General features: G+C 38.3%; 1 protein-coding gene across 1 annotated transcript in view; it reads left to right on the forward strand.

The window, feature by feature from the left end:
* Positions 1 to 15,412: 15,412 nt before the first annotated feature.
* The window catches only part of LOC106086860 (putative fatty acyl-CoA reductase CG5065), a 51,380-nt gene continuing 39,031 nt past the window's right edge, over positions 15,413 to 27,761 (forward strand). Inside the window, exon 1 of the mRNA XM_013251674.1 lies at positions 15,413 to 15,574. The gene's annotated coding sequence lies outside the window, so the exon portion shown is untranslated. The remainder of the gene's footprint in view (positions 15,575 to 27,761) is intronic.

Raw genomic sequence — 27,761 nt, forward strand, 5'->3', positions numbered from 1 at the left:
GAAACTATCTTTGCCAAATGGTATTTTGGCGATTCTAGTAAAAAATTCGGGAACAATTATTTTAAGTTTTTTAAGGGCACTTTGATCTGATAAAATCATAAAGAATTATTGATATATAATAAAACGAAAATAGAACCACAAATGTTTTCGTAAATTGCAAAATATGAAGCAAATTCAAAATTTCAACAAATAAAAATTAAAACTCGTAATCCCCGAAACCAGTGCAAATATTGTATACCTCAAATGAAATATTGACCACAAAAGAAATATTGGCATCCCGAACAAGTTTTCAAATTCCAAGGTGACCAACTTTAGGGGCCTACCAAGAAGCGCCCGGAGGTTGAAAAGAGGCTGCAGATATGAATCCGCCCCATGGCACTATGCACATACACCTAAGCCAGTATTCGGCTTGTTGTGCGCTCTAAAAACTATAAGGTAACCTCTAAAAAGAAATTTTAAGTTAGGAATTCCGTGCTACTTACAAAATCTTTAATTGTTTTCAATACCACTCCCCTAAGTTGGTGCATGTCTGATATTGTGTATCCACCTAAGTGCCGGTATCTGTTAGACGCGTTAGCCGGGCAATGATGAAGGAAATGCTCCAACATGGGATTTTGCCATCCTCAGAAAAGGTGTAAGTCTCCTTCTTACACTGCAAGACTGTTCGTGTCCCAGGACGGTAAGGACACGAACAGTCTTGCAGTGTAAGAAGGAGATTTATTGTTATTGATCTTATGGTAATTTTACTGTCGGTAAAGATGTTCACACTCGACGTCCTTGGGTTAGCACCACACCACTTCACGCATTCCGTGATGGCCCGGATCTTCGCCTGCAGGACCGTATTATGGTCAGGCAGTCTAAAACAGATCTCAGTCCCTGGGTTCTCAATGTTAACCCCCAGGCGCACTCTGTCCTCTAGCTTTGATGCATCCATGTAACATGATCTTCCAGATGGTAATACTAATGCCGATGGCAGCAGTGCCTCGCACTAGACCTCAAGGTTCATCTTAGGTATCCGATCGGAAATCTCTTCCCTTCCTTCCAGGTTTCCTATCGTCGCCTCGATTTTACCGCGATGGTATGAGCTGCTCCCATCCTCAATCCATTCTCCCATCGCCTTAAGTCTTATAGTTACAGTGGCTAACTCACACTTAATCTGTATGTCAATGGGTCGGATATCTAGAATAGTCTCCAGTGCCCTAGTAGGCGTGGTCCTCATCGCTCCGCCTATGCCAAGACAACATGTTCTCTGAACCTTTTGAATGGTCCTTATGTTGCACTTTTTCTCCATAGCGGTCCACCAAACTACTGAGGCGTAAGTAAGTATCCTCGGATTCAGGCCCCATTTCGAGCCTACGGCCCGCCTGCATAGTGCCCAACATATGTGAGTCTTCTCAGTACGCTCCTGAATGTGACACTTCCAATTCAGTTTCCTGTCCAAGATCACACCTAAGTATTTAACCTTGTCAGATATCGAAATTGTCTTATTAAGGAAGCGTGGTGCGATAAATTGGCCCACCTTCGTCTTCCTCGTGAACAAGCATATTTCAGTCTTCTTTGGGTTAACCCTTTTGCCCTTTTGGCCCTTCTACATAGCTCGTTCGGATCCTTACCCCTTAGAAGTATTATAACATCGTCTGGGTGGCAGACGGGTTCAAATCCCTCTGCAGTAAGCATCCGTAATAGGTCATATAAGGTGGTCACTAATAGAAGTGGCGATAAAATGCCCCCCTGTGGTGTGCCTTGTGCCACTTTCTCCCTTATATTTATGCCATGTAACCGTTGCAGAAGTATTTTAACAATTTTTCGATTTTGAAAAAAAATTGCGGCGAAATTTTGGAAAGATGCTTCCTATTGGTGTAGGTCGTTGGGGATTGCAATAGGAAAATATCGGTACAGATTTGAATATAGCTCCCATATAAACTGATCTCCTAATTTGACTTCTTGAGTCCCTGTAAGTCGCAATTGTTGCAGAACTGTTATGAATTCAAAAACGTTTATAAATACTGCAGTGGAATTTAAATTCTTTGCTGTGTTATTCTTTGAAGAGAAAGCATTGAATGTGATTTCGAGCAAGAATATTGTTCGGAAAATCACGTTATCCGATTTGGCTAAAATTTTTCACGGAGCGTTTTGTTGACTGGCAACAACTGCGCCAAGTACGGCCAAATCGGTCAATAACCTGATATAAACCGTATAAACCGAACTCCCGATTTGACATCTGGAGCCTTTGGAAGCAGCAATAGGTGGCAATGGAGAAAGAAGACTATGATATGAAGATGGGAAGCGTTGCAATGGAGAAAGAAGACTACGATATGGAATCAATTTTAGGTGATCTATGCATCGATGACTGAAAAGAGTTCCAAATTACTAAAAAAGTTATACAACCTTCTCGTTTAATCAAAAGTTGATAAAAAACAAACCTAGGATATATGGACTACCGAAGATCTTTAAAAATTTACCAAGATCCCAGTATATACATTTTTAGAGATACTCATATAAAGGACTTCCAGGTAGTTTACATACAGTGACAGAATATGTGAGCAAAGAACAAGTAAAAGCGTGCTAAGTTCGGCCGAATCTTATATACCCTCCACCATGGATGACATTTGTCGAGTTCTTTTCCCGGCATCTCTTCTTAGGCAAAAAAGGATATAAGAAAAGATTTGCTCTGCCATTAGAGCGATATCAAGATATGGTCCGGTTTGGACCACAATTATATTATATGTTGGAGACCTGTGTAAAATGTCAGCCAATTCGAATAAGAATTGCGCCCTTTGGGGGCTCAAGAAGTAAAATAGAGAGATCGATTTATATGGGAGCTGTATCGGGCTATATACCGATTCAGACCATAATAAACACGTATGTTGATGGTCATGATAAGTTATGCAAAATTTCAGCCAAATCGGATAGGAATTGCGCCCTCTAGAAGCTTAAGAAGTCAAGTCTCCAGATCTGTTTATATGACAGCTATATCAGGTTGTGGAACGATTTGAATCATACTTGGCACAGTTGTTGGATATCATAACAAAATACGTCGTGCAAAAATTCATTCAAATCGGAATCGAAAAAAAATTCATTCAAATCGGAATCGGAATTGCGCCCTCTAGAGGCTCAAGAAGTCAAGACCCAAGATTGGTTTATATGACAGCTGTATCATACCATACTTGGCACAGTTGTTGGATATCATAACAAAATACGTCGTGCAAAATTTCATTCCAATCGAATGAGAATTGCGCCCTCTAGAGGCTCAAAAAGTCAAGACCCAAGATTGGTTTATATGGCAGCTATATCAGGTTATGGACCGATTCGAACCATACATGGCACAGTTGTTGGATATCGTAACAAAACTAGTCAAGCAAAATTTCATTCCAAGTGTTCATAAAAATATGAACACAATCTATACATTAGAATAATCTTAAGGTGGAGTAATAAAATATCTTAAGCATACTTTTCTTATCAAAATAGTTCAGGTCATTAGGATCATTTATCCCTACTCTTTCAATAGAGATTGTTTATCTCTTTACAGTTTATGGTTTCTTAATGCATATCTAATGTAGCCATAAAGTAAATGAGTTTACAAGCGATAATTGTTTAGGGTTTTCCTGCCGCGCATATGGAAGACGCTTAGGTAGTTTATGACCGGCTTATCACTTAAAAGGGACGCTGTAATTAGGTACTGTTGTTATTCGTCTAATAAGGAAGATAAGATTGTTCGCTTAGTGTAGTTTAAGAATTAGTTGGTAAGATAGTATATAAACAGGATTGAATGGCATAATAAATTAGATTTGAAGATACAACCAAACCGTACGGGTGTTTTCATTTCTCCTACTTCAACATTGGTCCTTCGAGAGAAAGAGATCAGCGGCCGTAAAAAATATAGAAACAATATATTATAAATAAAACAGGAAAAGAAAAAGCCAAAAGGGCTGAACCAAGAATCATAAGAGCCAAGAATAAAGGCAACTACAAAACAAAAAAAAAAATAAAAAAAAAACAGCGCTAAGAAAATATATATGTAAAAAAAATACAAATAGCCAAAAAAAAAAAAGAAGGCAAAAACAAAAATTAAAAAAAAAAAATATATCAAAAAAAAAAACAAAACCAATTAATAACAGCTAAAAGGCAAATACTAAAAAAAAAAAAAAAAAACAAATAATAAAAATGTCGGCAGATAGACATATTCTTTACAAAATTCAAAATAAAATCCTTAAGGAAATCATTGAGATTTCTGGAAAACTAAAGACGGAGAAGTTCAGAAAGGCTACATTGGAAGGTACGTCCAAGTCGCTAGAGAATAAAATGGAGGAAGCAAAGCTAAATAATTATAAATTAGAGCAACTTGGGCCGAATAGCGATGTCTACTTCAAGGACAACATCTGGGAGAGAATTGAGAGTTCCTATGAAAAATGCAAGGAACACATACAACAAATTAGAGAGGAGCCCGAAAATGAGGAAACCGGAAGCGAAAAAGTGGAGCTTGCGCTACTGACAAATCCTACAACGACAACTGAGCACGAAAAGGGTGCAAGGAAAAAAGAGAACCAAGGAGCAGTAATGGAACAATTTCGGGCATTACAGGAAAACATGCTACTTCAATTTCAAACACAGCAGGAGCAACTGAAGAGACAGCAGGAGATATTTCAAAAGAAAATGGAGCAGATGCTACAAGAGCAATTATATGAGAAGAAGAGAGAAGTCACCCAGCAAGTAGAAGAGCGAGCAGCGTTGAAGGAATTGACCATAGCCACCCCACATACCAATAGTGAGAGAAAAAATGCAGTGCTGTCTCAATTCCGCAGAAGGATCATGAAGTTTTCCGATGCCATGGAAGCAGATATTTCTGGGGTCTCCATATATGCTCTAGAAAATATGAAGTCTATGTGGGAAAAACAATTCGACGACATCAAGCGGCTTCATTTGGAATTAACCACAGAACATGGAATGGAAGAAGTGGATGAAGAACTGGAAGACATAGAAGAAAAAATGAACACAAAAATACAAAATATAATTGTAAAGATGAGTGGCTTGAAAGAAGAATCACAGACTGTGGAATTAAAAAGGATAGAGATTCCATGCTTCAATGGAAATGTGGAGGATTGGAATTCCTTTCATGACCTGTTTAAGAAAATGGTAGATGGAAACTCTCAATTATCCGAAGTTCAAAAACTGTACTACCTAAAAACGAATTTAAGAGGAGATGCCTTCCGTTTAATTCAGCATCTGCAAGTCACAGACGCAAATTATAAAGCAGCATGGGAATTGCTGGAGAAGAGATATAATAATAAAAGAATTTTGTTCACGAAACTAGTGGACAAGATTCTGGATCACCCAAGTATAAACAGCCAAGTGGCGGTGGGTCTAAGAAAATTGCTAGACAGCGTGAATGAGAGTATTCATGCTTTAAAAGCAATGGATATTCCTTTAGACCATGCGGATCCAATTTTAGCCCGAATTATCATACGTAAACTCGATAAGGAGGGGCTTATTCAGTATGAGCAAAATGTAAAAAAATCTAAAGAGATTCAAAGACTGGCAGATGTGTTGGACTTTCTGGAACAGCAGTATCAAGCACTGGAGGCTTCAACAAGCAGAAAACAATTCGTACCAGGACTATTTAAGCCGCAGGATAGATCTGGAATGGCGGAAAAGAAGCAATGCCGATTCTGCAAGTTTAATGGGCATGATATTGTTGCTTGTAGGAAATTTGCGGCACAGTCATCGAACGAGAGATATAGTTGGGTAAAGACAGCGCAGTTATGCCTCAAATGTCTCAAACACGGGAAAGATAAGCGGTGTTTGAGTGATAGCAAATGTCAGAAGTGCGGATTGAGTCATAACACACTAATCCATTTGGAGAGAATCAGCAACACGAAGGCAATGACAACAAACTCAGCAACAAATGTTCTTCTGGCTACCGCCCAAGTTCGTGTAAAGTCTTTACATGGAGAATACGTAACATTAAGGGCTTTAATTGACCAAGGATCCCAAATAACATCGGTATCGGAAGACGCAGCGCAGCTACTACAACTACCAAAGACGAAGACGGAGGTGAAACTACGAGGTCTCGGAGAAACCATGGTGGGAATGGCAAAATCTAAAGTATCGAAAGAGCTAGAAACTTACGGTTTACATTTAAGAAAATGGATCGCAAATGCCCCTGAAGTTTTGTGTGCCGTAAGCAGAAGAGAAGAAAATGAAGTACTACAGATACGAGAAGATGAGTGTCTGAAAACATTAGGGTTACAGTGGAACCCAACCATGGATTGCTTCACATTCAACATGCAAATAGGCGGTGAAGATAGAGTAACTAAGAGATTGGCGTTGTCGAGTCTGGCAAAGATTTTTGATCCATTGGGTTGGCTGACCCCAGTAACGGTAACTGCCAAGCTATTCATTCAATATTTATGGAGGCAACAAATAGAATGGGACGTACCATTGGAGGAAAAATTGAGCGCTGATTGGAAGAGATTTGCGCAAAGTCTTCACTCGCTGAAAAGTTTGCAGATACCAAGATGGTTTCAAATAACACCATCTAGTGGAGCAGAGCTGCATGGATTTGCTGACGCGTCCGAAAAGGCATACGCAGCAGTAGTGTATCTGAAGGTTGAGTCTAAGATAATAATAGTGGCCGCAAAAAGCAAGGTAAATCCCATTAAAAATGCAAAGACTCTCCCAAAATTGGAATTATGTGCGGCACATCTCCTGGCGAAGCTACTTCAGAAGATCAAAAGGGTCTTGACATCAACCGCAAAAATGTATGCATGGAGTGATTCCATGATCACGTTAGCATGGATAAACAACTCAAAAAATAAAGACAAATTTATAAGAAATAGAGTCGTTGATATTTTGGAACGAATCCCTGAAGCGAAATGGGGATATGTTAAATCAAAAGAGAACCCAGCAGATTTGGGATCAAGAGGCGTTCCCCCCGAGACATTAATAACCACCAGGATATGGTGGGATGGGCCTGAATGGCTAGTGAAAGGTGAGCAAGAATGGCCCAAAATAAACGAGAAGTTAGCAGTGTCAGCAGCGACAAGAATTTCAGCGGAAGAGAATGGCGTGTATGAGAAAATTATGCAATTTTCGTCATTCAAGAAACAACAAAGGGTCATGGCATACATACTACGGTTTATTAAAGGATTGAGAGGAACGAAAGCAGAAATAGAGCATTTAACTGCGATCGAGCTAGAAGAGGCTGAAATGAGAATAATTAAACTGCACCAGGAATTAGAATGGCCAGCGGAAATAAAACAATTAAAAGTATCAGGAGCCGTGGATCACCGAAGCAAATTAGCTTTATTACACCCGCAGTTAGACAGTCTTGGAGTGATGAGAGTCGGAGGAAGACTTCATTATTCAACATTACCGTATAATCAAAAACATCCGATTATTATCCAGAAGTCAAGGTTAGCTGGAAACATCATCCGACATACCCATTTCGAAACACTGCATGGAGGAAATAGGGTGATGGAAAACATGATACGAAGGAAGTACTGGATTATCGGTGCAAAGAGCAGAATAAAGTTATGTATAAGATGCTGCCCAACATGTATACGCTATCGAGGTGAAGTAAGAAATCAACTGATGGGGGACCTTCCAGCATGCAGAGTCAATATAAGCCAGCCATTTCAACATTGTGGAATTGATTATGCGGGTCCGATTCAACTAAGATGCTCCAAAACTAGGGGAACGAAAGCCATGAAAGGCTATGTTGCTGTTTTTGTTTGTATGGTGACTAAAGCTATTCATTTGGAAGCAGTGAGCGAGCTTACTACGGATGCATTTCTAGCAGCTCTTAGACGATTCTTTGCTAGGAGAGGCAAATCAAGCGACATCTATTCGGATAACGGAACGAATTTCGTTGGGGCGTCAAAACAGCTTGAAAAAGATTATGTAGAAGCCATAAAAAATAACTTTAAAGTAGCGCCGATCTTGGAAAATGAACAAGTAAAATGGCATTTTATTCCCCCGGCAGCTCCTCACTTCGGAGGAATATGGGAAGCAGCTGTTAAGTCAATGAAGCATCACCTGAAAAGAATTATTGGAGACACGAAGTTAACATATGAAGAAGTGAGCACAGTGCTGTCTCAGATTGAAGCGGTTCTAAATTCAAGGCCTTTACACGAACTCAGTAGCAGCACGGAAGATGTCGACACAATAACACCAGGCCACTTCTTAATTGGGCGACCATTGTTAGAAGCTCCGGCGAAAAGCGATGAAGGAGACTTGGGATGCGTTAACCGGTGGAAATTAATACAACGAATAAAAAATCATTTTTGGAGAAAGTGGAAGGAAGAATATTTAACATCCTTGCAAAATCGAACAAAATGGAGAAAGAAAGAGCGGAATTTAGAGGTTGGACAAATGGTGATACTACGAAATGAGGATACTCACCCAGCTCGGTGGCCACTAGCAAAAGTCACAGAAGTACATACGGGCAAAGATGGAGTGGTAAGAGTGGTGACGGTTAAGACACAAAGTGGGGAATTGAAGAGACCGGTCCATAAGTTATGCCCGCTAGAGCACGAAGATGAAAGATTGGAGGAGAAGAATATGGAAAACTTGCAGCGGAAAAATGCGCAGTTAAGCACGACTAGGCGATTACCAAGTATACTGGGAAATCCCACAATGATGATGATTATGTTGGTAAACATTTGTATGTTGATGCCGACTAAAGCTACGTTTGTGCACGAGCTGAACAGTTCCACGGCAATGTACTTGGATCCGATATCACAGACCCATATGTCATCATCTTTGTGGAATATGGTCATATATTTCGAAATGCGAAGTTATTTGGATGCTTTGGAGCTTGCAGCAAGATTACTGGACAAATCAAAAGAAATATGTCCGAGACTCCAAACATTTCAAGATCAGTGCTGGTCAGTTATAAGGAACATGGAATACAAAATAAGTAAAATAAAGGCGAATAATCGTTTATTCATGAAAGAAGATAGACGCCAGAAAAGAGGAGCTCCATTGAAGTTCGTAGGCTCTTTTCAACATTGGGTTTTCGGAGTGATGGACGACGAAGATCGCGTGGCAATGGAAAACAACGTGAGAAACCTATTAGCGAACCAGCATGATCTTAAAGAACTAGAAAGGAAGCAGACATCTGTAGTTGATGCTACGGTCAATCTGCTAAAGAGAACGACAGATGAAGTCAATTCGCACTTTACGGAAATGAAGTGCAAAATTGAGAACATAAGCGCCACAATGAACGAGAATTATTACGTTTATAGAGAATCAATTCGGTTCTTTATAATCACCAAAGAAATACACGAGAGTATCACAGAATGTGACGAGGCGCAGAAAGAGGTCATCGACGTATTGTTGGAAGTGAACAATGGTCACTTTCACCCCGTGCTCATGAGTCCCAGTCAACTGCAGTCTGAGATAATAAGAATACGTAATGCTCTACCAGAGAAGTATGTTTTACCCGGTAAAAGCACTGGTGCAGAACTGAAGGAGGTGTTGCATTTAATGAGAGGTCATGGGATGTTTGTAGGCACTCAGTTGGTAATCGACTTGAAAATACCTCTTTTCAATAGGCAGTCATCGCAACTATACAGAGTTATTCCGATACCGTTTGAACGAAATAATGTCGTCATGATAGCGAGGACAAAGGCACCGTATATAGTGTACAATTTCGAATTGGATTCATTTCACTATCTAACGCAAGCCATGTTGAACGAGTGTAAAGGCACCTTGGATGATGAAATTGTTTGCGAAGAAAATTTCCCGTGGAGAGATGCGTCTACAAATGATTGCGAGTTAGCTCCTCTGAGGCCACACATAAACTTGAAGTGCACTTACGATGAAGTAGAAAACAGTCCATATTTTATACAGCTCAAACGCAAGGCAAACTGGTTATTCAAGATATTTGCTAACACAACAGCTCACGTGAAATGTTCGGACAAACAGCAAACCCTAATGGAGCTTCCACAGCAAGGTATTTTAGTCCTAGAGCCAGACTGTGCGGCAAGGATAGACCAAATCACATTGGTGGCGGTCCATCAGCAAAAGGATGAGATATCTTCCAAATTTCCCTCAGTTCTTTTGAAGGATGTGAGTCCGGCTGAAAGAGAAATCATAAAACCCCTTGGAAATGTACTGGTCAATCATCACGAAGAGATCAACCAACTGAAGAAGGTCGTGGACAATTTAAAGAAGGAAGGAATAAAATTAAGAGGCTTAGAGTTCCATCATTGGTCCGGTCATTTGGCATTTATTTTAGTTATAATAATATCAATAATTCTAATAATTCTATGCATAAGAGGAAAGATAAGGAAGAGGCGCATAGCTGCAATTCAGTTCCCAGGGGTGCCGACGGTCTAGAATGTTTATTTGCCGGCCGGGAGAATGTTCATAAAAATATGAACACAATCTATACATTAGAATAATCTTAAGGTGGAGTAATAAAATATCTTAAGCATACTTTTCTTATCAAAATAGTTCAGGTCATTAGGATCATTTATCCCTACTCTTTCAATAGAGATTGTTTATCTCTTTACAGTTTATGGTTTCTTAATGCATATCTAATGTAGCCATAAAGTAAATGAGTTTACAAGCGATAATTGTTTAGGGTTTTCCTGCCGCGCATATGGAAGACGCTTAGGTAGTTTATGACCGGCTTATCACTTAAAAGGGACGCTGTAATTAGGTACTGTTGTTATTCGTCTAATAAGGAAGATAAGATTGTTCGCTTAGTGTAGTTTAAGAATTAGTTGGTAAGATAGTATATAAACAGGATTGAATGGCATAATAAATTAGATTTGAAGATACAACCAAACCGTACGGGTGTTTTCATTTCTCCTACTTCAACACCAAGCTATATCAAAACATGGACCGATATGGCCCATTTACAATCCCAACCGACCTACACTAATAAGAAGTATTTGTGCAAAATTTCACGACGATCAAGAATATATATACTTTATGGGGTCTCAGACGAATATTTCGAGTAGTTACAAACAGAATTACGAAATTAGTATACCCCCCATCCTATGGTGGATGGTATAAAAAAGCAAGGCATGCTAATGGGGTCTCCAATTTCACCCATTATTGCAGTCATTATAATGAAGGAATTACTAGATGTTACAATGAGGAATTTGATAAGAAACCCAAGGTTATCGACGAAATAAGTAGATGATATTTTCTGTTTTCATTTGACACGCAAATTAAATTTACAATGAAAAACAAGAATTAAAATAAGTTGCCACATCTGGAGACCGTGGTATACAGACACAACAACCAGATAAAATTAAATTGGTACCAAAATGATACAGCAAGGAAGGTTAATTCATTTCCGCTCGAAACATCCAAGACGTATAAAGAACACGGCGACAAATTTAATCGAAAGGGTTTTTAAAATCAGTGACACTATATTTTACAACGAGAACATGAATAAAATAAGACAAATCATCAGATTGAACGACTTTCCTAACAGCACCATAAACATTCTTATAAAACAAGCAATAAGCAATAATAATAAAATAAAAAGATTAAAACACAAAAAGGGAAACTCCACATAAAAAAATCAAAGTAACTGAACGGTTCAAATATGAAACTAACTTTAGACTAGCATTTAAGAGCAGCAAAATCGAAGGTAATCTGTTCAGCAAGACGAAAACTAGGATAGAGAAAACTAGGATAGACCAGAAAATGTCTCAAAAACCTATACAGCAAAAGACGGCACTTTCCGCACATTGCGTTTCGACAGGGCACATCCCAAATCTAAAGGACGTGAAAATTTTAACACAAGAGAACAATTATAAACGTATGTAGATATAAGCTAGAAATATTATATATCATTAATACACCAACTGACGAACTCATGAACTTTTAACTTAAAGGCGGACACAGTGCACCATTGTGCACGGATTTATAGAAGCTTATTACGCAAGCATTGGCGTAGCTAGGTGGGCTCTGAGGGGGGTAGCTTAGCTATACAATAAATAATGTATATAAATTTCTAAGAATAAACTGCTGATAAATATTTTTTTAAATATTGAGAAGCCGCACAGCTCCAAATAGAATATTTTCTTTAAAAATTTGGACAAAATTTATGACTTTAAGTTAGATATTTGATGTAGAAAATTTTTTCGAATGGAGGTTTCGACTCGGAGTTGATGCATTTGCCCTCATAACAACACTTGTTAAATGCGTCCTTAAATAGTGAGATTCTAATGGCTCCTGTATGGGAAAGGGTTACTTGAATTTCGGTTTTCCGTTTGTAACACACTCCTGGTATGACTTCCAAACTATAAAAATCGATCTCTAAATTTAAACTGTTGAGTACCTGAAATAAGCTTGAACTAGCTTTTAAATTCAGCTTATAAATATATTAGTACAATATAAAGAACATAACAAACGCCATCGTTGGTGGAAGATATCTAAGATTCGGTCAAGCCAAACATAATCAGCTTAAACTTTTCTATTAAGAACTCATTGATTCAATGAAAAGTTAGTTCGAAATTAAGTTCACGTTTTGGTATACATGTTCAAATAAAAATCAGTTTCGGCGCAAGGAAATGGTAATAAATACGCCATCAACTATGTCTGCTACGAGGAAGTCTAGCTCGAATATATTAGTTAACCTAGAAATCCAAATCCGTATTCTGACATTGATTAGGCGATCGTTTAGGACCGACTTATGCGATCAACTTTGACGACTTTCGAGTCTTGAATATTAACTTTTTAAAAAAGAAAATACCTAAAATACCATACCTCCGGTGCAACCGAATTCAAAAATTATAGAAAAGTATAAGGTAGTATAAGGCACTAAGCTCACATTTAAATCACCAGAGAAACGAGACCTTTTTTGTGATAAAACTGACCCCATAGAAAACGTCGACGAAAACGAAAAAAATGTTTAGTTTATTTTGGTAGGGTCGTAGAAAAATGTTGTGTTCGATTCGATCAAATTTGAGTAAAAAATTCACTCCAACTTCTGGAGTATTTTTTTTCTTAAATTCTTGATAAGAAAGTCGAACAATAAAGCAATCATTTGGTATTTTTGATCTGATTTTTTGAAACTTGGCACAGCTGAGTTTTGAGGTTTTGAACCAAACTGAAATTGGTTAAAATCGGTTCAGACTTAGATATAGTTCCCATATATATATATATATATATATATATTCATCCGATTTGGACTAATATTGCAATAATTTGGCCATTTGTCAAATGATTTTCACGAAATTGGGAACGATTTTCTTAAGACTCTTGAGATTACTAGTGAATTTTATGAAAATCGGTTTACATTATAATATAGATCCCATATAAATGTTTCGCCCGATTTTAACTTCTAAAGCCTTTGGAAGAGCATTTATCAACCGGCCTTCTTAAAACGCTACACAATAACTTCTACTATGTTTAGCTAATTGTGTCCGATTTTGACTTGACATTTTAAATTTAAACCCATACATTTGCATCGTCCTATTTACACTCCTAGACCCTTTACAAGCCGTTTCATTAATCGATAACAACATTTTTGAACAATATTTTCCTCTATGACTACCACTAAGTTTTGATGAAATCGGATCATAAATATTAGAATATGACTCTCAATATATAATTTGTTCGGTTTTTACCTATAAGGTCGAACATTTTACGAACAGTCTCCACGAAATTCGGGGAGAATATTTTATTAATTGTCTTATTTCATCAAAATTGGTTTAGATTTAGATATTCCTCCCATTACATATGCATTGACCGATTTTCACTTATAAGACCGTAGTAAGTAAATCGCCATTCTCAACTCCTCCGCCGAATTCCATAAAAATTGGTTTGGATTTAAATAAAGCGTAAAATATGGATATATTTTACTTTTTTATATCTCCCATCATAGGATGGGGGTATACTAATTTCGTCATTCTGTTTGTAGCACCTCGAAACAGGCGTCTGAGACCCCATAAAGAATACATATTCTTGATCTTCATGTCATTTAAAGTCGATCTAGTTATGTCAGTCCGTCCGTCTGTCGAAAGTACGCTAATTTTCGAAAGAGTAAAGCTGGGCGCTGGAAATTTTGCACAAATACTTTTTATTAGTGTAGGTCGGTTGGGATTGTAAATGGACCAAATCGGTCCATGTTTTGATATAGCTGCCATATAAACCGATCTTGGTTCTTGACTTCTTGAGCCTCTAGAGGGCGCAATTCTCATCCGATTTGACTGAAATTTTGCACATGGTGTTTTGGTATCTCTTCCAACAACTGTGTTAAGTATGATTCAAATCGGTTCATAATCTCGTATAGCTGTCATATAAACCGATCTTGGATCTTGACTTTTTGAGCCAATAGAGCGCACAATTCTCATCCGATTTGGCTGAAATTTTGGCGTTTTGTTATGACTTCCAATAACTGTGCTAAGTATAGCAGAAATCGGTATATAACCTGATGTAGCTGCCATATAAACCGATCTGGAATCTTGATTTCTTGAGCCTCTAGAGGGCGCAATAGTCATCCGATTTGGCAGAAATTTTGTACAACGGCTTCTCTCATGACCTTCAACATACGTGTCTAATATGGTCTGAATCGATCTATAGCTTGATACAGCTCCCATGTAAACCGATCTCCCGATTTTGCTTCTTGAGCCCCTATAAGGCGCAATTCTTATCCGAATGAACTGAAATATTACACAATGACTTCTACAATGATCGGCATTCCGAATCGGACTATAACTTGATATAGCTCCAATAGCATAACAGTTCTTATTCAATATTCTTTGTTTGCTGAAAAAGAGATACCGCGCATAGAACTCGACCTAAAAATCAGATCCATGGTGGAGGGTATATAAGATTCGGCCCGGCCGAACTTAGCACTCTCCTACTTGTTTTTTTTTTACATTTGTAAATACAAGCAGAAAATGTTAAGCTTTCATTATTCGTATTTTTTTTTTTGCAAAGCATAATACTCGAATTTAGACGATCTTTATATCAAACAGGGTAACGCAATGAATCCTTATACAGGATAGAGGTACCACTTACTATAATTGTTGGAAACACTTCGTGCTCAATTCGGAATAAAAATTAATTAAAAAATTCAAATATACTTCCCTACCACTTTCTTTTTATTGTGGGTTTGCTTCATTCAAGTGAGCGGCATTCAAAAATATCAATCGAAACTCATACTAGGTAGTTCACGTTAAGGACCTGAATTTATCCACTTCCGACTGGAGCGATAGCGTAACATAAAAAATTCTCGTAAGTGAAGACAAGTTTCTGGCATAAAAAGTACCCATATCATTAACTACGATAGCAGGTTTTCCCTTTGCTGTCGTGTCATTCATTCCCTTTTTGGTGTTGTTTTAAGCGCAACTTACAAAAGCAGCATCCATGTAATGCGCACCAGGGTCACCTGTTGGCTATGCGTATATTTGCTCCTAACTCATTGCCGTTTTAAGTTTAGTCGAGTTCGTGATCTCATGCAGACAAGTTGTCGATGGTCGCACACAAATCGTCAAGGAATAGAGTTCGGGGTTCGTTAGCAAACTTTAAATAACATAACGAGGAAATAAATTATTTGAAATCGTTTTGAAGCAGTTGTAGTTGAAAAAACACTTTGCGGGAAGTGAGTTCATAATTAAATATTTAACTTAGCAATTTTTACACATAAGTGATAATTTTGACATAATAAGAAGATTCGATGAGCGTTTGCGATTCAAAAAGTGATGTGTTAAAAAATATTCAAAAATTTCAACAGTGCCAAAAAAAATTACCAGAAGCTAATATGATAAAAAAACAAAAAACTAGAAATAGTCAAAGAATATTTAAAAAAAAAACAAAGTATTTAAAATTGCTAACCTATGATGTACATGGTTTCTTATCTGAGAATATATGGTGACGGAAACCAGCAAATATTTTTCGTCAACATGGTACCACAACCATCACCAGCTATCCGAGGCTAATGTTACTAGTTCTAGTTGAATATATGTACACTATCGAAAGTGCTTCTTTTAAGGTGTCATTTCGATGCAATACACATACGTTCCTATGTATTTATGAGAGAGACTTCTAAAAAATTTTTTACCCTCTAAAGGATTGTACCATGTCTGCTTTTCTCTGGCAAAATCTTATTTTTAAACAAGTAAAAGTGTGCTAAGTTCGGCCGGGCCGAAACTTATACACCCTCCACCATGGATCGCATTTGTCGAGTTCTTTTCCTGGTAGCTCTTTTTAGGCAAACAAAGGATGAAAGATCAGAATTGCTATGCTATTGAAGCTATATCAAGTTATGGTAAGATTTGGACCATAATTGAATTAAATGTTGGAGACCATAGTAGAAGTTATTGTATAAAATTTCAGCCAATTCGAATAAAGATTGAGCCCTTTAGGGGCTCAAGAAGTACAATATGGAGATCGGTTTATATGGGTGCTGTTTCAGGTTATAGACCGATTCAGACCATATTTGACATATATGTTAAATGGGAGAAACCGTTGTCAAAATTTCAGCCAAATCGGATAATAATTGCTCCCTCTAGAGGTCAAGAAGTCAAGATCCCAGATCGGTTTATATGAAAGCTATATCAGGTTATGGACCGGTTTGAACCATACTTAGTACAGTTGTTGGAAGTCATAACAAAATACGTCATGCCAAATTTCATCCAATTAGCATAGGAATTGCGCCTTCTAAAGGCTTAAGAAATAAAAAAGGGAGATAGGTTTATATGGGAGCTGTATCAGGCAATAGACGGATTCGGACCATCAACACGTATGTTGAAGGTTACGGGAAAAGCGGTTGTACAAAATTTCAGCCAAATTGGATAATAATTACGCCCTCTAGAGGCTCAAGAAGTCAAGATCCTAGATCGCTTTATATGATAGCTATATAAGGTTATGGACCGATTGTTGGAAGTCAACAAAACACGTCATGCCAAATTTCAGCCAAATCGAATAAGAATTGCGCCTTCTAGAGGCTCAAGAAGTCAAGATCCAAATTCAGTTTATAAGACAGCTATATTAGGTTATGGACAGATTTCCACCATACTTAGCGCAGCTGTTGGAAGTCACAACAAAACACGTCGTGCAAAATTTCAGCCAAATCGGATAAGAATTGCGCCTTGTAGAGGCTCAAGAAGTCAAGATCCAAGATCGGTTCATATGGCAGCTATATCAAAACATGGACCGATATGACCCATTTACAATCCCAACCGACCTACACTAATAAGAAGCATTTGTGCAAAATTTCAATCGGCTTGCTTTACTCCTTTGAAAGTAAGTGTGCTTTCGATAGACAGACGGACGGACATGCCTAGATCGACTTAAAATGTCATGGCGATCACGAATATACGTACTTCATAGGATCTTAGACGAATGTTTCGAGGAATTACAAACCGAATGACGAAATTAGTATACCACCCATCCTATGGTGGAGGATATAAACAGAAAGTAAGGAAGCCCTCTATGGAATGACAGTTTTCTAAAGAATTTTGGTTTTTTTCTGTAAGGAAATGTTTCAAAAAATGCAAATTTGCCCATGAACATTTCATAAAGGAACAGGAGCAAAATTAAAACAAATTAATTGCAACTTTAAAATAGAGTTGTTGCAATTATGGGTACCGAAAATTTGCAGAAAAGTGAACAAACGTAGTACCGACCCTTAGGTCTGGTCGGGTCTGTTCCTCTTTTCACGCAGACACCTTAAAAACTCCAGAAATTGTAAATAAATAAAAAAGTGGAAACTATGCTGTGGACTATAAAAGAATAATCAATTGCAGTATATTTATAATAATTTCCTGTAAATAAGAATCACAACTATTCCAAAAGCACAACGGGATACCCTGATCAAAAGTGGGTAATACTTCTACTAAATTTCCCATGAAAATTCCATTAAGGAGCAGGGGATACTCCTCTTATATCATGCCGAGTCCGAGCGGCGTGCGGCTTAGCGAAACCACTTGATTAACGTGGCAGGATACCTCATAAATGTAGCCAGTATTAATAAGAGGATAGCCAACGCTGAACATTTTGTTGATGTTCACGTCTGGATTTGAACCCAGGCATTTGGCGTCATAGGCGGACATGCTAACCTATGCGCCACGGTGGCCTCCAAAAAGCAAAGAGTATTTTCATTTCATTTTCTAGACCTTCTAGTTAAGGAAGGTCATCTTCGGACACTTTTAGGTGTGAAGGCTTCAAGGGCCGAACGTTGGTAGGTTGTACATATATCGAATTAATTGCCTCTAAGTTATTAATACCACACTAACAAAGCTCGACACCGTGTCTGCTTTCTCCAATGCATGTGCTTTTGTGTGTAGTGTCAAAGTTGTGTCAAATGGTTTCGAATGCTAGACAACGGCAGCGGCTCTCGATGTTGCTCCGAGTGTCCAGGTTCAAATACCTTCCGGGCTCCGCCAAATTTTATTTTTTCTTAAGTTGTTTTTGCCTGTTAAGGCGAAGATCATTTTATTTTATAATTATACCCACCACCGAAGACTGGCCAATCCGTTTGCAATACATCGAAATATCCATTTCCGACCCTATAAAGCATATATTCTTGACCAGCGTAAAAATCTAAGATGATCTAGCCGTCCGTCTGTCTGTTGAAATCACGCTACAGTCTTTACAAATGAAGATATTGAACTAAAACTTTGCACAGATTCGTTTTTTTTCCATAAGCAGATTAAGTTCGAAGACGAGCTATATCGGACTATAACTTGATATAGCCCCCATATAGACCGAACCGCCGATTTAGTTTCTTAGGCCCATAAAATCCACATTTATTATCCGATTTTGCTGAAATTTGGGACAGTGAGTTGTGTTAAGCCCCTTGACATTTTTTTTTCAATTTGACTCGGATCGGTCAAGATTTGGCTATAGCTGCCATATAGACCGATCTAATTTAATTTCACTGAAATTTGACACAGTAACTTATGTTAGGCTTTTCGACATCCGTGTCGTATATGGTTCACATCTGCTAATTTTAGATGTAGCTACTTAAAAGACCTATATATTGTTATACATAATTGACCAATGACTTGTACTAATTAGTATTTGGTCCAAATCGGAATATATTTCGATATAGCTGGGTATCCAAATTTCCGGTCGAACTTAATGCCTTTCATTTCTATTTCTCTTTTGAGACGAGCTCGATTAACGAATAATGATTTTTTTTCTATGCAATGGAAAATTAAAGCCAGAAGATACAACAACAACAACCATAGTGTGACGCGTTTCGATCTCTTGGTTAAGGAGGGTCATCTTCGGAAACTTTTAATTGTGAAGACTTCAATGCCGAACGTTGGTAGGTTGTACTTATTTCGAATTCATTGCGAAAATGTCCCTGTGATATAAATACCACACTAACAAAGCTCGAAAATGTCCCTGCGATATAAATACCACACTAAAGAGCTCGACACACTGTTTGCTCGGTGTTCTTTTATACCCACCACCGAAGGATGGGGGTATATTCATTTTGTCATTCCGTTTGCAACACATCGAAATATCCATTAGCGATCCTATAAAGTATATATATTCTTGATCAGCGTAAAAATCTAAGACGATCTAGACATGTCCGTCCGTCTGTCTGTTGAAATCACGCGACAGTCCTCAAAAATAGAGATATTGAGCTGAAATTTTGCACAGAGTATTTTTTTGTTCATAAGCAGGTTAAGTTCAAAGATGGGCTATATCGGACTATATTTTGATATAGCCCCCATATAGACCGATCCGCCGATTTGGGGTCTTTGGCCCATAAAAGCCACATTTATTATCCGATTTTGCTGAAATTTAGGACAGTGACTTGTGTTAGACCCTTCGACACCCTTCGTCAATTTGGCCCAGATTTGGATATAGCTGCCATATAGACCGATCCTCAGATTTAGAATCTTGGGCCCATAAAAGCCACATTTATTATCCGATTTTGCTGAAATTTGGGACAGTGAGTTGTGTTAGGCTCGACATCCTCCGTCAATTTCGCCCAGATCGGTCCAGATTTGGATATAGCTGCCATATAGACCGATCCTCCGATTTGGGGTCTTAGGCCCATAAAAACCACATTTATCATCCGATGTTGCTGAAATTTGGGACAGTAAGTTATGTTAGGCTCCTCGACATCCTTCGTTAATTTTGCTCAGATCGGTCCAGATTTGGATATAGCTGCCATATAGACCGATCTCTCGATTTAAGGGTTTTTGCCCATAAAAGGCGCATTTATTATCCGATGTCGCCGAAATTTGGGACAGTGAATTATATTTGGCCCTTCGACATCCTTCGTCAATTTGGCTCAGATCGGTCCAGATTTGGATATAGCTGTCATATAGACCAATCCTCCGATTGAGGGTCTTAGGCCCATACAAGGCGCATTTATTATCCGATGTCGCCGAAATTTGAGACATTGAGTTAGGTTAAATCCCTTGACATAGTTCTACATTATGGGACAGATCGGTCAAGATTTGGATATAGCTGCCATATAGACCGATCTCTCGGTTTTAGGTTTTGGGGCCAGAAAAAGCGCATTTATTGTCCGATTTCGATGCAATTTGGGACAGTGAGTTGTGTTGGGCCCTTCGACATCCTTTTTCAATTTCACTAAGATCGATCATGATTTGGATATAGCTGCCATATAGACCGATATCTCGATTTAAAGTCTTGGTCCCAAAAGAGACGCATTTATAATCCGATTTAACTGAAATTTGACACATTGACTTATGTTAGGCTTTTCGACATCCATGTTGTATATGGTTCAGATCGGTTTATTTTTAGATATAGCTACTAAAAAGACCAATATTTTGTTATACATAATTGAACATTGACTTGTACTTATTAGTATTTTGTCCAAATCGGATCATATTTCGATATGACTGCTATTGAACAAAAGGTATGCAAATTTCACTGGATTTTGATGAAAAGTGCTTTACATATATACCCGAGGTGGTGGGTATCCAAAGTTCGGCCCGGCCGAACTTAACGCCTTTTTACTTGTTCTAATACATGTTTGTGTGTGTAGTGGCAGACTTTATTTCTACTCAGCTACATTACTCACATGACATACACATGTTTCTGTGCATCCTTTGGAAGTTGTGTCAATTGGCTTCGAAGTCTAGACAATGACAGTGTCTCTCGCTGTTGCTGCGAGTATCCTGGCCGGGCTCCGCCGAATTCTTATTTTATATAATAGAATAATATAAAATAATCCTCACCCTAACAGACAAAAAACTTGAAAATAAAAATTCAGCAGAGCCCGACCGGGATTCGAACCTGGAGCAACAACTATGATCACTATGATTAAAAGTTGAAATCTATCAAGTCCAGAGAAATTTATTAGTTCTGTAGGCTTGGACCGTAGATTTAGGCACAGTGAAACACTTTTTAACAAATTTTCAAAATGTTGCGTGAATTTTAGATTTTCTTCAAAGAAAATCTTTTTACAATGAAAAGATTTGGCGAAAAAAGATTTTATTAAGTGTTATGTACGAAAAACTGTAATGAAATTTGATGAGTCAAATTCAATGATAAAAAAAAATTTCAAATTTCCTAGGAAGGAAATGTTTAGAAAAGGGAAAGAACTTTGTTAAATCCTATTAGTCAGCAAATTTTTTTCTATTGGTGCAAGTTTTATGTTACACTCACGTTTGCCGCTAGCACATTTAACATCAATTAGTGGGCATCTAGTGCTACACTCAACGAAATTTGTTTTTCCAAATATCAAAAATGTTTGATCAAACAACAGTTTTGGTTTTAGCAAACATTTCGTACTGCTATTTCAGCTAATGAAATCTGCTAAAATATTCCAAAAATTTGTTTATGTTTGCATTTTATGACCGGTTATGCGTTTTGATTATATTGGACATTTTTTTTCAAAGGGAGTTGAGCTAATGAACAACACAAATTATGTTGGAAAAGAAGATTTTTATTTGTGGAAAATTACTGATTATTAATTTGTGGAAATAACCTGATTAACAGATCCTTGTACATGTAGACAATACGGTCATTGGTATTCATTTCGAAAGGTGACGAAAAATCTTTCATAAATTTTATTGCTCTGCTAATGCCCACACTCCCGTGGCTACTGGCTTTGTAGCTCATTTCTACTAATATCGATATTATATGAAAAAAAAAACATGTCAACAGCCACTGTGACACTGGACCTATTGCCTACTGGCCAATATCTCATTCAAGAACTTCCTTTACCTGTTTGTGTCAACATTTTCTTTTTGGTCTACATTTGAGAGGCACACATCTTCATTTGCCTAGTGGTCAAGATATAATTCAAGAAAGTTCCTTAAATATGCTTGTATCAACATTTTTATATCCTCCACCATAGGATGGGGGTATACTTATTTCGTCATTCCGTTTGTAGCAACTCGAAATATGCGTCTGAGACCCTATAAGGTAATGCATGATTTTTTAAGAGCTATAGAAAATCTTGAAATGAAATCTTTATTTAAATCGATAGTACGGTCCATATAATTTAATGTTTGAAGATTATTTCATGCAAATGATGATCGCGACTGCGCTTCAAATAGTCCATCCGCTTAGTCCAATTTAGGAATACTCTTTTCATTTCGGCCGGTATCTCACGAATAAATGCTTCTATGTAGTCTTCCAATGCGTCAATTGAAGCGAGCTTGTCTGTATAGACATGAGCTTTAACATAGCCGCTCAAAAAATAGTCTAAAGGCGTTCTAGGCGGTCAATTGACCGGTCCCGAAAGTGAAATTAAATGTTCAACGAACTCGTCTTTTAATAAATCTATTGTTGCGCGTACTGTGTGGCATGTGGCACCGTCTTGTTCAAACCACACGCATGCAAGTAAAGCTCTTGTATTTTGGCAAAAAAAAAATTGGATATCATCTCACGAAAGCGCTCACCATTCGCATCATCTTTGAAGAAGTACGGTCCAATGATGCCACCAGCCCATACACCAGACATTTTGATAGTAAAATTCAATAATTTGCAAGCGTTGTTCATTTGTAAGACGATTCATGGTTAAATTATAGACCAAACTGAAGATGTTTGACAGTGACAGTGTTGGCAAAAAGATAATAGCTTAAAAATCATACTTTAGGATATGATTTCCATAGTTTGGAAATGTTCATAACATTTGAGAAATTTACATAAAGCAAAATAATATTCTAAATTAAGCGTAGGGATTGTTGCCACAAAACAATTTAAATTGGAGATATAAACAACACTGGTGGACAGGATGTCAGTATTCGGCCATGTGATTTGATTACTTTAGGTTAGGTTTAAGTGGCAGTCTGCTATCAGACTCACTTAGACGTTTTCGTCCATTGTGACAGAAGAAGGAAGATGTCTCCTAGTTCCTACCGTTATACCATCCAGATCGCTTTAAAAAGCACAATAACTTGCGAAAAATCACACAGGTTCTCAAAGAAATGATAACCTAAGTGGAACTCCTTCTGACTGCTAGTGCGGGACACACACACAGAAGGTGTTCTATAGTCTCTTCTTCTTCGATGTGCTCACAGCTACTGCAAAATTCGTTTCTGGCAACCTTCAATCTGTCAGCATGTTTTCCGATTAGCCAGTGACCTGTCATGACGAACTTAATGACTGAGACGTCTGTTCTAGCCAATGACAGTAAAGCAGTAGACCTCTTCATGCCTAGATAAGGCCACATAGTTTTGAAATACTCACAGCCCCCTCTTTGTGACCATCTATCATTCGTTGTCCTTCGGGCCTGGTCCTAAAAACTTAGCTTACATGTCGCTAGAGGCATACCCACAGATTCCAGTATCCCTGGAAAGTGTAGGGTAGTTCCTAGTCTCGCAAGCTCATCCGCTTTACAATTCCCTGGAATATCTCTGTAGTCCGGCACCCAGAACAGGTGAATCTTGAACTGTTCGGCCATCTCGTTGAGAGATCTGCGACAGGCGAGGGCAGTTTTTGTGTTCAGAAATACATTCTCCAGGAATTTAATGGCCGCCTGAGAAGATATTTATGTCAATCGTCGTAATGACTTTATATCTTCGACATTCCACTACTTCCTTAATTGCAAGGATCTCTGCTTGATATACACTGCAGTGGTTGGGTAACCTTTTCGATATGACAAGTTCTAAATCTTTAGAGTACACCCCAAAGCCCATCTAGTCGTTTAATTTGGAACCATCCGTATAGAAGTCTATGTAACTTCTGTTACCAGGGATATCGTTGTTGTTGTTGTAGCAGTTTATTGTGTTCTATCTATCGTCAGCTTGATTCTGTTGAGTGTCAAGACCCAGGAACTCCGCGACTAAGATGGGGTGCGTCCACAAGGATCTGGGTCTGAGTCGAGTAGGTCTGGCCGGGCAGTTAAATAGGTGACGTGTATCGTGCGGTCCCTGGTTACAATCGGGACATACATCTTGCACGTCGGCATCAATCCTAGCTCTGTGGGAATTGAGGCGGCTGCATCTGCCGGAACGTATCTACCTTGGAGGGATATCGTAGTTCCAATCGGTTCTATCAGGAAAAGTGGTACAGTAATTTTTAACATTTTCTTTCCAAAAACAAGTAAGGATGGGCTAAAGTCGGACAAAGCCGACCTTTTGATACCATACACCACATTGGGTATGCAGGATAAGTCGTCGAATATAAAATTTGCTTTAATATGATTTGTTGAGGAGATCGATTTATAAATGGGTTAGCAAATGCCATATAAGTGAAAATCGGGAGATGCATATATATGGGTGGTATATTTATAACCGAAAAAATTTATATGAAATGCATCAGCCATCAGAAGAGTTATGAGAGAAACCTACGTGCCAAATTTTGTGAAGATCGGTTAAAAAGTTACTAAATTATTGAGTGTTATTCAAAATGGGGCGAAAATATATATGGGAGCTATATCCAAATTTAAACCGATTTATATTATATTCAATAGCAATACCGGGAGTTATAAGGGAATCCTTTGTGCCAATTTTCGTTTGAATCGGTTAACAAATGACGATATAATTGCAATTTTAGTCAAATCGGACGCACATTTATATGGGAGCTATATCTAAATCTGAACCGATTTCTATGAAATTCACTAATAATGTCGAGAATCAGTTTTGCAAATTTCGGGAGAATCGGTTTACAAATAACGATATAATTGCAATTTTAGTCCAAATCGGACGAACATATATATGGGATCTATATCCAAATCTGAACCGATTTTTTCCTATTTCAATAGGTTTCGTCTCTAGGCCCAAGAAAATGCTTGTGCCGAATTTGAAGGCAATCGGAGGAAAATACTTTGTGCTCAAATTAACATGGTCAGAAAGACAGACGGACATAGCTAAATATAATCAGAAAGTGATCCTGAGACGATCGGTTTACTTATCAATTGTTCTATATTTCTTTCTTCTTGGTGTTACAAACAAATTCACCAAGTTATAATACCCTGCACCACAGTATTTGTGAATGGTATAACTAAAATATTCTTTTTCATTTCATTTTAGTGTACTCTCCTCCTAACAATGACATCATAAATAGAGCAGGATCCAATCAGATAACTATTAATGTCTTCAGGTGCTCAAGATGACAAATCGGGAGATCGGTTTATATGAGAGCTATATCAGACTATACACCGACGTAGACCATACTTCGCGCGATTGGTGCAAAATTTCAGCACAATCGGATACCAATTGCGTCTTTTAGGGGCTTAAGATGCCAAATCGGTTAATAAGAGAACAACATCAGGTGATAGACCGATTTGGACCATACTTCCCACGATTGTAGGAAGTCGTAAAAGAATACTATGTGCAATCAGATAATAATTTTAGCTTCTAGGGGTTCGACAAGTCAAGTCGAAGGATTACTTTATATGGGAGCTGTATCCAAATCAGTATCCATATGGCCTATTTGCAATTCCCAACGACATACATCAATAATAAGTATATGCAAAATTTTATGTGGCTAGCTCTACGCGTTCGACCATCATCGTGATTTTCACAGATGGACGGACACGAGAATGAACATGGCTAGATGGACTGTTAGGACGATAAAGAATATATATATTTTATGTGGTCGCAGAGGTGTTACAAACGGAAGGAAGCCACCGTAGCGCAGAGGTTAGCATGTCCGCCTATGACGCTGAATGCCTGGGTTCGAGCCTGGCGGGAACATCAGAAAACAAGTAAAAGCGTGCTAAGTTCGGCCGGGCCGAATCTTATATACCCTCCACCATGGATCGCATTTGTCGAGTTCTTTTCCCGGCATCTCTTCTTAGGCTAAAAAGGATATAAGAAAAGAGTTGCTCTGCTATTAGAGCGATATCAAGATATGGTCCGGTTCGGACCACAATTAAATTATATGTTGGAGACCTGTGTAAAATTTCAGCCAATTCGTATAAGAATTGCGCCCATTGGGGCTCACGAAGTAAAATAGAGAGAACGATTTATATGGGATCTGTATCGGGCTATAGACCGATTCAGAACATAATAAACACGTTTGTTGATGGTCATGAGAGGATCCGTCGTACAAAAGTTCAGGCATATCGGATAATAATTGCGATCTCTAGGGGTCAAGAAGTCAAGATCCCAGATCGGTTTATATAGCAGCTATATCAGGTTATGAACCGATTTGAACCTTATTTGAGACAGTTGTTGAAAGTAAAAATAAAATACGTCATGCAAAATTTCAGCCAAATCGGATAGGAATTGCGCCCTCTAGAAGCTCAAGAAGTCAAATTCCCAGATCTGTTTATATGACAGCTATATCAGGTTATGGACCGATTTCAACCATACTTGGCACAGTTGTTGGACACATGACAAAATACTTCGTGCAAAAACTCATTCAAATCGGATAAGAATTGTGCGCTCTAGAGGCTCAAGAAGTCAAGACCCAAGATCGGTTTATATGGCAGCTATATCAGGTTATGAACCGATTTAAACCATACTTAGCACAGTTGTTGGGTATCATAACAAAACAGGTCGTGCGAAATTCCATTCCAATCGGATAAGAATTACGCCCTCTAGAGGCTCAAGAAGTCAAGACCCAAGATCGGTTTATATGGCAGCTATATCAGGTTATTGGCCGATTTAAACCATACTTGACACAGTTGTTGGATATAATAACAAAACACGTGGTGCAAACTTTCATCTTAATCGGATAAGAATTACGCACTCTAGAGGCTCAAGAAGTCAAGACCCCCGATCGGTTTATATGGCAGCTATATCAGGTTATGGACCGATTTGAACCACACTTGGCACAATTGTTGGATATCATAAGAAAACATGTCGTGCAAAATTTCATATCAATCGGATAAGAATTGCGCACTCTAGAGGCTCAAGAAGTCAAGACCCAAGATCGGTTTATATGGCAGCTATATCAAAACATGGACCGATATGGCCCATTTACAATACCAACCGACCTACACTAATAAGAAGTATTTGTGCAAAATTTCAAGTGGCTAGCTTTACTCCTTCGGAAGTTAGCGTGCTTTCGACAGACAGACGGACGGACGGACGGACGGACGGACGGACGGACGGACGGACAGACGGACGGACATGGCTAGATCGACATAAAATTTCACGACGATCAAGAATATATATACTTTATGGGGTCTCAGACGAATATTTCGAGTAGTTACAAACAGAATGACGAAATTAGTATACCCCCCATCTTATGGTGGAGGGTATAAAAATTTCAGCGGTGGTTGGCCCCTACTAATGTAGACGACATTTGCGAGGTACTGTATCATTTAGTATGGCAGCCATGTAAAGAAGTGTGCCACTGCGACACGTCGTTCGTACTCGGCAAAAAATGGAGGAAGTAAGCTTACACTTGAGTCCTTAAAATTTGCTCTTGCACAAACAGAATGACTGGATTAG

The sequence above is a fragment of the Stomoxys calcitrans genome, chromosome 2 (assembly GCF_963082655.1).
Source record: "Stomoxys calcitrans chromosome 2, idStoCalc2.1, whole genome shotgun sequence".
Taxonomy (NCBI): domain Eukaryota; kingdom Metazoa; phylum Arthropoda; class Insecta; order Diptera; family Muscidae; genus Stomoxys; species Stomoxys calcitrans.